The following is a 9,628-nucleotide window of genomic DNA, read 5'->3' as shown; positions in this document are numbered from 1 at the left end:
TTATCTTTATCGACAGCACTTGTTCTCTGCAATATTCTACCAATATGCCATAGTTCTTGACCAAAAAGTTTAGACAGCCTCTGTAAACCGCTCTTTACTGTATACAAAATAAAGTTGTTATTATTATTATTATCTTATTCAGAGGTTTAGAAGAAATAGCTTCACATTCTGCCGATCTAGCAATCTTATTAAATGTCACCTTTTCCACTCTAGATCTGTAATAGGGGATTTTTAATATCTCTCATTAATAGGATCTGTATTTTGCTGGGTCCTCAACACTTTCCCAACTGCTAAATTTAATAATATTTTCTACAGAATATACTGCTTAGAGAATGTTCGTCATTGGCAAATATGGAAGGAAGAAGAGTGACCAAGATGGTAAAGGGGCTGGAACTCCTCTCGTATGAGGAAAGACTAAAACGGTTAGGGCTCTTCAGCTTGGAAAAGAGGCGGCCGAGGGGAGATAGGATTGAAGTCTACAAAATCCTGAGTGGAGTAGAACAGGTACAAGTGGATTGATTTTTCACTCCGCCAAAAATTACAAAGACTAGGGGACACTCGATGAAGTTACAGGGAAATACTTTTAAAAACAATTGAATGAATTTTTTTTCACTCAGAGAATGGTTAAGCTCTGGAACGCATTGACAGAGGCTGTGGTAAGAGCGGATAGCCTAGCTGGTTTTAAGAAAGGATTGGACAAGTTCCTGGAGGAAAAGTCCATAGTCTGTTATTGAGAAAGACATGGGGGAAGCCACTGCTTTTCTTGGATCGGTAGCATGGAATGTTGCTACTCTTTGGGATTCCGGAATCTTGCTATTCTTTGAGATTCTGTATGGAATGTTGCTACTCTTTAGGTTTTGGCCAGGTACTAGGGACCTGGATTGGCCACTGTGAGAATGGGCTACTGGGCTTGATGGGCCATTGGTTTGACCCAGTATGGCTATTCTTAAGTTCTCATGAAGGAAAATTTTGGAAAGGAGCCATTCTAGTGGTTTCACCTAGAACTTGATAGTAAAGCAGATTATAAATACCAAAGTTAAATTTAATTTAATTAAAAACTGTAGCATTCATTGGATCTGCAGTGCATCTTTTTCTCCTGAAATGATAATCTTACACTTTGAGTTCTAATGGTTAAGAGTTTATTGAACAAAAAGTACTGAACCCTAGTTATATTTAGAAAAATATTCCGCACTTCATTTCAAGTGAACAACAGTAGTTTGTAGATCTCTGCCCCCCTCTGCTGGTTATGTTCAGAATGCAGCCTTGGTCTCCATTAGGTGGACAGTGACTGAACAGCCACTTCTCCCACATACTGACTTTTGCAAAAGAAGATATTTGGCTACTAGCTGTGCACTTTTTTAAACAGTCAAAAATGCATGGTTAAGGCCATAGTTCACCTCCGCTCTCTATTAAAGGGCTCTGCTTTGCTTATGGCCCCAACTTTGAGGGCTTATTTGGCAGCTCGGATTCTCATCTGTTATTTACCTACCTGGAGGCAGCATTAGTACAGCCAGCCTCCTATTTGCCTGCAGAGCGCCACCTCTTTTCCAGGGGAGGAATAATTAACTCTTTGTGCTCTCCTAGAAGATCATAGGACCCAGTCTTCAACAATAGTTCCTTTTAAGTTGTCCTATTTAATTAGGATCAGAAAGCAATATTAGGAAATTTTTGGAAAATGTGCTCATATAAATAGTGGTTTTCTGAAATCATCATTTACACACGTGCTCTATCTTTAGCTAGGGATATCATCCGGACTCACAGACCCGCTCCCAAGCCTCCCAGTTCTACCCATTCCCGCCCCAGCCTTGTTCTTCACCCCACCCCCTCAGCCTGCTCGTCTCGGTCAGCAGGACATCCGCGCATGCGAAATGATGATGTCACCACGTTCCATCTCGACGTGAATTAGAAGGGAGCACCACGGTTGTCTGGGCCACTGAGGAGCTATGAGGATCATAGTAGCTGATTCTTGCTTGACACTTAACACACTTTTTTAAACCCGTCAACAATCTCAACATAGACAGAAAAATTACTTCAACAAAATTGAACTCAATTGTCATCGAAATGTACAAGGGAAAAAAATATGCGAAAGTGGGAAGGCAAACTTAGGCTGAACAGAGTCCAGCCACATAGTACTTCTTTGCTCTGCGGAAAACGAAGAACTGAGGTGCCACAAGCTCAGTGAGCGGGAAGGCAGTCGCGCAGACAGTCGCAAAGTTTCTTAAAGTGACAGTTCATTTTTCATACTGTCCGTACTGGGCTCCGTGGATGATGTCACCCATGTGTGAGAATATGCTGCCCGCTTGTCCTAGAATAATATAAAAAACAACAGATGTAGATTTTCAAAACTGACTTATTTCAATCACTAAATTGAAAATATAAACATTATTCCTGCCTTTAATATCTGGCAATTTTTTTTCTGATTACCGTATATGCTCGAAAATAAGTTGATCCAAATATAAGTCAAGATCTCCATTTTTCCCCCCAAAAAAGAGGAAAAATGGTTGACTCAAATATAAAATGGGGGCTTAATATTAAAGTGCCATGCCCTGCCAGGATCTGCACCCAGTGTCCCCTCCCTCATGCCTTCCCCTGCCAGGTTCTGCACTTAGCCCCCCTCACTACCAGGCTCTGAACCCAGCCCCCTCACTCCCTGCCAGGCTTTGCACCCTGTCCAACCTCCCTTCCCTGTACCCTCTTCCCCCTCTGGTTCTCTAGTGGTAAGTCGGACCGGGAGGGATCCCTCCCGACTCCCATCCCAGCCGATACTAACAATTTTTTATACCCCCCTCCCCCGCATACCTTTTTTCTGGTGGTCCAGCGGTGTATTCTGCGCTGAGCCCCTCCTGCCGATCTTGCAGCCAGCGGCGCACCTGGGCTGGCATGCAGGAGCAAGCTTTTCGAGCTCCTGCCCGGCCCTGCGACGCTCCCTGAATGGCTGCCGCGAGATCCATCTCATAACATGGAAGAACGAGAGTATGGAGAATTTGGTTTTAGATGAATTCATCTGAAGTTTATTCAAATTCTTAATTAAGCTTCTTCAGCTGGTCCTCGAGTTTAGAAACCAGAGGAACACTTTGAATTATCATCTGCAAATGTATGAATGTGAATCCTGTGGCTAATTGCAATTTCAGAGATTAAAAAGCAACCGTGATAAAAGGAAACCCTTGAGGAACTCCGTACAAAAGGGCTTTCGGTTCAGATAGCTCAGAATTAAGCAAAACATACTGATACCTATTTTCCAAAAAAGATTTAAACCATAACAAAGCAACATCACAAATTCCCATCCCAGATAACCTACGTATTAATCGGTTAACATGCAGCGAGGTAGTTGTGTTAACTGATTAGAGCAAGGAATGCCTCCTCTTTACCCCCAAACACGCCTCCAGTGCTAAAGATAAGATGTATTTTTTTAGTGTTTGGGGAGCACATGCTGCCTTTTTAACCTGCATTAAGGATGCATTCACTCATGGTACATCTATGAAGCTGAAAGCTATGCCGTCGGCAATTTCACTACCAGCAGGGCCTCCCAGTGGAGATGTCAGACCCATCTGGGCAGTGTTGGAGACGGAGGATTGCATTTGATGCAACTACAATGAGAACTTCCAATTTATACCACGCAGATGAAAGGCCCAACAATCGACTTCTGTCTTCTGCCAAGAAAACTGGATGATAATGGTTTGTGCCATTAGGGCTAGATTCAGTAAGGGCACGGATCGGATCCCATTCGTGAGGGATCCGATCCGTGTCCGGGGGGGGGGGGGTGATTCACAAATCGCCCTCATGATCGGAACCACGCCCCCAACCGAAAGCTCTGTAGTAATCCCAATGCATGAGCAGACCATCTGGTCTACGCATGCTTAAGAGCAGCGACCTTTTTGGTACTTTACTTTTGTTTTTACTTGAATCTAGCCCTTTTTTTAAACTCTTTTTCTTCGCAAACCCATGGTTTTAACCCGCGGGTAAAAACCACGGGCTCGTAGTGCAGGGAAGGGCAGGAGAGTCGGGGCGGCGAGAGGAGGAGATTCGGGGCGTCAGGAGAGATTCTGGGTGAGAGCAGGGCAGTGAGTCGGGATGGCAAGAGCAGGGTCTGATCGGTGCCAGATACAGGACGGGAGTTGCACCACTGAGGCTTCCAGCAGATGTTCTGTGCTTGGCAAGACAATAACAGACCTTGATGGATCCCAGCTCTGAGGAAGCCTGGACTTCTGGGAGAAATTTTACAAGGTACTGAGCGTACCGGCTGCCTGCCTCCCTGTCCCACCCCAGTTTCACCTTGGGTTGCAGCAGAGAGCAGAAGAGCCCGGAGTCGGGGGAGACAGAGAACCAGAAGAGAGTCAAGAAGGCAGAGAGCAGGTTGCGGCAGAGAGAAAAAGTTTATTTCAGGGCTGGCAGGACAGTTGGAAAGGACATGAACAACTGGTCCCCAGCAGTTGCTTTTTCTGTTGATCGGCCAGCCCAGTCAGTGTCCCAGATTTGTTTAGTGAATCGCTGCCTGCCTGCATTGCATGCTGTTTCCCCTCATTTGCATGCACAGATCGGATCGGAGGATGATCGGGATAGAGTTTAGTGAATCGGGACGGAGAAAAATCGGGTCGCAAATCGATCAGTACACATTTGGTTTGCTTACCAGAGCTTATTAAAAGGATTCTTAGGCCTTCTTTCCTCAAAAATCACCATCTTTTTCCAGATACCCTTATTATCAGGAGTCTACATCAAACTCTCTCGCCTTCTTCAGAATCCTAAGCTGTTCATTAAACCAAGAACAAGAAAATTTGAGAAACTGGATTTAATTATGAGTTAAAGTCACATTTTCATAATGAATGAACAATTGTACTCTAAGATTCAGCTTTCTCAGCCAAAGTCAGGGAAGCTGAATTAATATTCAACTGGAGAAATACAAAGGGCAAAAGCCTTCAGATCGACCGAATAAGGATTCAAAATTTCCTTAACAGATAGCTTAGTCATGGATTTAACTAAATTGATCTTGATCACATAATCAAAAGTAATTAGACACAGCTGAACAAACATAATGCAAAGGATTAACTTTGTCTGATAGACTATCAAAAACAAAATCTAAATCCAGAATATGCCCAGAAGAATATGTAAGAACATCAGTTACCTGGAAAAAAACAAACACCAAGTTAGCCAGTGCAATTGAAAATTCAAGAGCTAAACTGTTATTATTATTCCATTTAAATTTGGGTAATTTGTAAAGTTAAAATCACCTAATACAACAATAAATTGAAAGAATACAACTAAGTTACAGTAAGTAGATCATCTAGACCAGTGGTCTCAAACTCAAACCCTTTGCAGGGCCACATTTTGGATTTGTAGGTACTGGGAGGGCCTCAGAAAAAAAACAGTTAATGTCTTATTAAAGAAATGACAATTTTGCATGAGTTTATAAATCTTTTTGGCTAAGTCTTAATAATAATATTGTAATTTATAGCTAAAGAGACATATGATCAAGAAACTGTTTTATTTTACTTTTGTGATTATGATAAACATACCAAGGGCCTCAAAATAGCACCTGGCAGGCCACATGTGGTCCCCAGGCAGCAAGTTTGAGACCACTGATCTAAAACATATATTGGAGAATATGGTCTTCTTTATGCTACAATACTGAAACAATGGGGAAATATACAATGTTACTCTGTGATTCTATTAATTGGCAAAATACTGATTATCACAGTTATTCTAGCTTTAAATAAATATAAATTTATAATAGTGATGTGCTCAGACCTTAAACCCATTAAATAGTGAAGTCACTACTTGGAGTTCAACAAGGGGGACCATCATCGCACTCACTAGTCCCCGACCCTCCCTACGTGAACATATTCAGATACTTGGTGGTACTTATCTGAATGGAGAGGTGTCTGTTGTTAGATTTAGTCCTGTTAAATCTCGGTAGTGACTGTGTTCAAACTAATAAAGTGCCTCTTAAAATCCTGAGGTGTTTCTTATATATATATCCGCTTCATTTCCCGTCCCCCCGACTCGAGTTTCGTCTTCTTCGTCGGGGAGGGACACTAGAAATGTAATCAAGATTTAAATTTTTTAATTTTTTTAAAAAAATTTTTTTAAATCTTTACCTCTGTTCAATTGTAAATATATATTTTTTTTTGTGTGGAGTGGTGGAGAAACTGATTTAAACAAATTCCTAGAAGAACTCAATCTAAAGGACAGTAATATAAAGTTCACCTATACATCAAACAAAAATCAAGTTACGTTCCTAGATATAAGAATTGTTAAACAGAATTTGTGTATCTCCACCACTCTACACAAGAAACCATCCGATAGAAATACCCTATTACAGTTTCAAAGTTTTCACCCACGACCACTCAAAAACAGTATTCCCATTGGACAATTTCTCCGTTTACGGAGAATTTGTTCAGAGGAGGGTGATTTTGATAGGGAAGCAAATGAAATGTATAACAGGTTTGTTAGTAGGGGGTATCCTGCTAAGGTCGTTAAGAGGGCGTGGAAAAGGGCAAAAAATTGTCACCGCTCATGGTTAATACAGGATAAGCAACATAAACAAGAAGACCATAATATAGTATGTGTTATGCCCCATAGTAATAAAAACAACGCCATCAAACATATTATATTAAAGTATTGGCCAATACTGCAGTATCATACGTCATTACAAAATCATCCTAAATTCGCGTTCTCCAGAGCAAAAAACCTCGGTGAACAGTTAAAACACAATCTGTACCATCATGATATCGGAAATAAATTACCTCATAAGCCCTGCGGTAAATGCCGGGTCTGTCGGTTAGTATTAGATTCAGACCACATTGTGATACCAGGGTCGAGAGGACGCATTTTCAAATTACTCTCAGGGACAGACTGTAATTCTAAAAAGGTCATCTATTGTATACAATGTCCTTGTAACAAACTATATATAGGGCAAACGATTCGTATGATCAAAACACGAATCATAGAACATATGAGCAATATAAGAAGAAACAGAGTATCCGCCCCCTTGGTATCCCATTGGATGGACAAATCACATGCTCCGGAAGATCTTAGATACACAGTGTTAACACAGATACACAGCACTGAAGGTGATATATCTAAAATGCTGGTTCTAAAAGAACAGCGTTTTATTTATAACTGGCAGACCCTGCACCCAAAAGGCTTAAATGCTGATATCGAGTGGTTGGCCCTATAGAACGTATGTCCTTGGCGCTGTTAACATCCGGGGCCTTTAAGGCACCGCCTCTTCCTGTTTTAGGATTTCTTAAATACGCACTGCCACAACAGTGTTAGTCAGATGGCCAGCAGATTTTGAACGAGTCTGGTCTCAACGAGCCAGTATCAGGTATTTTGATATATTTTATATCAGTTTGAATGTGAATTAACTATTTGACAAATTATGCTTGGACTTTTTTGCATATATTTACAATTGAACAGAGGTAAAGATTTAAAAAAAATTTTTAAAAAAAATTAAAAAATTTAAATCTTGATTACATTTCTAGTGTCCCTCCCCGACGAAGAAGACGAAACTCGAGTCGGGGGGACGGGAAATGAAGCGGATATATATATAAGAAACACCTCAGGATTTTAAGAGGCACTTTATTAGTTTGAACACAGTCACTACCGAGATTTAACAGGACTAAATCTAACAACAGACACCTCTCCATTCAGATAAGTACCACCAAGTATCTGAATATGTTCACGTAGGGAGGGTCGGGGACTAGTGAGTGCGATGATGGTCCCCCTTGTTGAACTCCAAGTAGTGACTTCACTATTTAATGGGTTTAAGGTCTGAGCACATCACTATTATAAATTTATATTTATTTAAAGCTAGAATAACTGTGATAATCAGTATTTTGCCTTCTTTATGCTACAAAATGTATTTTTTTTTTTCTCATGACCAAAAATATTACTAAACACTCCAAGCTTCCAAGTTCATTCTCGGTCTTGATCTACTACTAAGGAGAAAATCAATCAAAGCGGTTTACAAAGAGGTTAACAAGAGACTGAAAAGAACAACAGTAGAAAGAGGAATGGAGAAAACTTACAAGCCCATTTACTGAAGCCATCGCAAAGTGACCTTAGCATGCCCCTTGCGCAGGTCTTTCATGTGTGTTAAGGCCGCTTTTGTCATGGTCGGAAAATGGCTGATTCTTCCGTTTTCTGAATTAATGGCCCCAAGGTAATTTTGCCATTATGGCGCAACCATTGAAAAAAACATACCACCACCTATTTTGGAGACAGGAAGGGCCCCCACCCTAACCAAATAGCTCACGGCAATGCCTCAGGTGCTAACTAATTAGCACTGTCACACCTATTCTCTACTCCCAACATGTCCCTAAGAAAATTTAGCACAGTAAATGATGGCAGAATAAAGACCCTCATGCTCCATCCAGTTTGCCCAGTAAGGTGACTAGATCCCCAGCAAGCACTCTATGTGGGCTCAGGTCACCCATCTTTAAATTCTGGTTGTGAAGTCACCACCATGTCAACCATAAAGGCAGCCATACAGTACATGATGGGAATGAAACCTGGTGTACTGCTGACAGTATTCAACTATCAGTCAAGATGCCTTCCCTTCCCTCCTAGGCTGCACAGTCCTCCCACTTGCCATATATGAGAATAAAATGATCAACACACTGGAGTTGTCTATCCTTCAACTGTCTCTCGCCACGTTCACAACACAGACCATACAAGTCTGTCCGGCATCAGCCATGCTGGATTTGGCCACGTGTGGGACACACCCGTACAAGTCTGTCCGGCATCGGCTCTGTTCCCCCATGCTGGATTTGACCATGTGCGGGACACAGACCGTACAATCTGTCCAGCATCGGCCTACATTCCCCCATGCTGGATTTGGCCACGTGTGGGACACACATCGTACAAGTCTGTCCGGCATAAGCTCTTGTTCCCTCCACCCATATCTGTTTGGCATTCCCTCTACAGTTCCCCATCTTATCTCTCTTATCATTCCTTCTGTAATTCCCTACCTAGCAGCTTTTTGTCTGTTTTAATTAGATTGTAAGCTCTTTCATAAGAACAGAATTGCCACTGCTGGGTCAGACCAGTGGTCCATCGTGCCCAGCAGTCCGCTCCCGCGGTGGCCCCCAGGTCAAAGACCAGCGCCCTAAACAAGACCAGCCCCACCTGCGCATGCTCTAGTTCCGCAGGAACTTGTCTAACTTTGTCTTGAATCTCTTTCAAGCAGGGACTGTCTCTTCCATATAAAAATACAGCGACCAAGCGTCTGGTAGCGCTATAGAAATAAGTAGTAGTAGTAGTATCAAAGCCTTAAATATGAATTATGTAGAAATCTGTCGAATCCTGTAAAATCCAGACAGCTGGCAATCCTAGCCCCCTATTTCTTCAGCACATCCCCTAAGGCCTTAGGCACCTGCCTATGCCTTATCTGGACTCTGGTCACCTCAGTGTAGAGTGCATTAAGTTAATCCATCATTGATGCTCTCATGCAATGAACCCTTGTGACAAGACAAAACTCCTGAAGGTTGCTTAGATTTAGGGCTAGATTCACTAAGCCCACGATGGTGTCCCGACCACTTTGCGACCCTGACCCTGACCCTCCCGATCCGATCTGCGCATGCAAATGAGGGGAAGCGGCCTGCAAAGTAGGAAGGGTCTCGATTCACTA

At 42.2% G+C, this 9,628-nt stretch overlaps 1 long non-coding RNA gene across 1 annotated transcript; it reads right to left on the bottom strand.

Moving 5' to 3' along the window:
* Nucleotides 1–1,166: 1,166 nt before the first annotated feature.
* LOC117360270 lies at nucleotides 1,167–8,059 on the bottom strand. The gene is made up of 3 exons (XR_004539398.1): nucleotides 8,028–8,059; nucleotides 4,628–4,744; nucleotides 1,167–2,305 (listed from the first exon to the last, which is right to left on the bottom strand). It is a non-coding gene; the product is annotated as an uncharacterized LOC117360270 (long non-coding RNA).
* Between the last annotated feature and the right edge of the window lie 1,569 nt (nucleotides 8,060–9,628).

Source organism: Geotrypetes seraphini, chromosome 5 (assembly GCF_902459505.1).
Source record: "Geotrypetes seraphini chromosome 5, aGeoSer1.1, whole genome shotgun sequence".
NCBI classification, from domain to species: domain Eukaryota; kingdom Metazoa; phylum Chordata; class Amphibia; order Gymnophiona; family Dermophiidae; genus Geotrypetes; species Geotrypetes seraphini.
This window is presented reverse-complemented; position numbering and strand designations above follow the sequence as displayed.